Source organism: Silurus aristotelis (assembly GCF_946808225.1).
Source record: "Silurus aristotelis genome assembly, chromosome: 5".
NCBI classification, from domain to species: Eukaryota; Metazoa; Chordata; class Actinopteri; order Siluriformes; family Siluridae; genus Silurus; species Silurus aristotelis.
The window spans coordinates 22,376,068-22,378,567 of NC_139578.1; the positions used below are offsets into that span (position 1 = coordinate 22,376,068).

General features: G+C 38.8%; 1 long non-coding RNA gene across 1 annotated transcript in view; it reads right to left on the minus strand.

Moving 5' to 3' along the window:
• Positions 1–2,500, minus strand: part of LOC310726250 — a 4,639-nt gene that overhangs the window by 1,196 nt on the left and 943 nt on the right. The gene's annotated exons all lie outside the window — the stretch shown is intronic.

A 2,500-nucleotide genomic window follows, 5' to 3' on the forward strand; every position in this document is an offset into this window, starting at 1 on the left:
AATGAATTACTGATGTTAATAGTATCTAGTATTAGATTTAGGTGAAGGTAAAGAATTAATTACCTGCATGAATAATTATGTCAGTAAAAGGATTTTGTGTGTGTGTGTGTGTGTGTGTGTGTGTGTGTGTGTGTGTGTGTGTGTGTGTGTGTGTGTGTGTGTGTGTGTGTATTTAATGCCCGTCCTATATCATGTTGAAGGAGTAGCATATGATTCAGTGGGCTGTAGTGTATTATGGTAGAGCTCATTGGGGACGTCAGGCTTAGTTCAGCCAGGCTTAGTTTAGCTCCCGCTTCATAAAACAATCCACTGTTAATATTACTGCATGCGTGCGCGCACACACACACACACACACACTAGGAGATTTTAATATTCATGTAGATGATGCAAACGATGCCCTAGGATTATCATTTGTCGATTTACTAAACTCTTTTGGAGTTAAACAAAACGTCACCAGACCAACCCACCGTTTTAACCACACACTAGACTTAATAATATCCTACGGAGCAGAAGTCACTGATATAGATTTTTTACCCCAGAGTGATGACATCACAGACCATTATCTTCTACTGTACACACTACCGGTAGAGCAGATTAACTGTGTTTCACCACGGTATCGACTTGGTAGGACTATTATTCCAACCACTAAGGACAGATTCATAAATAACCTGCCTGATTTATCTCAGTTTCACATTAAACCCATAACTGCTGATCATCTTGATGAGATGGCGAACAACATAGACCTTATCCTCACTAGCACTTTAGACACTGTTGCCCGCATCCGGTTAAAAAAGGTTCGAGAACAAGCACCTGCACCTTGATATAATAGTCATACGCATGCCCTAAAGAGAACAACACGTAATCTGGAGAGAAAATTGAGGAAAACTAAATTGGAGGTATTTAGAATTGCGTATAAAGACAGTATGCTTAGCTACAGACAGGCGCTAAAAGCTGCTAGAGCTAAACACCTGAGCAAACTCATAGAAAATAACAAAAACAACCCCAGGTTCCTTTTCAGTACAGTCGCTAAATTAACAACAAATCAGGGATCTGAAAAATGTGTTCCATCACAGTTTAGTAGTGAAGACTTTATGAATTTCTTCACTGAAAAAATAGATAACATTAGAAAAACAATTGTGGCAGTTCAACCTCTGACAGTATCTCCCGACACAATCGTACTTACAACCCCACAACTACACTGTTTTACATGTATAGGACAGGAAGAGCTGTATGATGCTATTATGAAAGCTAAATCAACAACATGTCAGTTAGATCCAATTCCCACTAAACTACTGAAGGAAGTGTTATATACAGCTGGTGAGCCTCTTCTCAATATTATTAACTCCTCACTATCGTTAGGTCATGTCCCTAAATCCCTCAAGTTAGCAGTTATTAAGCCCCTCATTAAAAAACCTAATCTGGATCCAAACACGCTATCGAATTACAGACCAATTTCAAATCTCCCATTTATGTCTAAGATTTTAGAAAAGATTGTCGCTGCCCAGTTATGTAACCACTTGCAGGAGAACAATATCTTTGAAGAGTTTCAGTCAGGTTTTAGGCCCCATCATAGCACAGAAACTGCTCTAGTTAAAATCACTAACGACCTGTTTTTAGCTTCAGACCAAGGCTACATCTCCCTATTAGTTTTACTAGATCTTAGTGCTGCGTTCGACACTATAGATCATGATCTTCTCCTCGATCGCTTACAGAATTACATCGGTATTCAGGGACAGGCATTAAGCTGGTTTAAATCCTACCTGTCCAATCGTTACCATTTCGTAGATTTAAATGGAGAGCTATCCAGGATAATGCTAGTAAATTATGGCGTGCCACAAGGGTCAGTTCTAGGACCCCTGCTTTTTACAATATACATGCTTCCATAAGGAAATATTATTAGAAGGCATGGAATTAGCTTCCATTGTTATGCTGATGATACCCAGCTATATATTTCATCCAAACCAGGCGATACAGCTCAATTAGCTCGCATAACTGAGTGTGTTGAAGAAATAAGAGATTGGATGACCCATAACTTTCTGCTATTAAATTCTGATAAAACGGAGATTTTGCTCATCGGCCCAAAAAATAGTACACAGAAGCTCCAGCATCTCAGCCTGCATTTAGACGGTTGTTCTGTAACTACTAGTTCAACGGTAAAAGACCTGGGAGTTATTTTAGACAGCAACTTATCTTTCAAAAATCACATCAATCAAGTTACAAAAACAGCCTTCTTTCACCTTAGAAATATTTCTAAGCTAAGAAATATCTTATCTATATCTGATGCAGAGAAGCTCGTCCATGCGTTTATGACCTCTAGAATAGACTACTGCAATGCATTACTAAGTGGATGTCCTGCATCATTAATAAACAAGCTTTAGTTCAGAATGCGGCAGCAAGAGTTCTTACTAGGTCAAGAAAATACGATCATATAACCCCAATCTTATCGTCCCTACATTGGCTTCCTATTAAGTTTCGAATAGACTACAAACTACTGCTACTC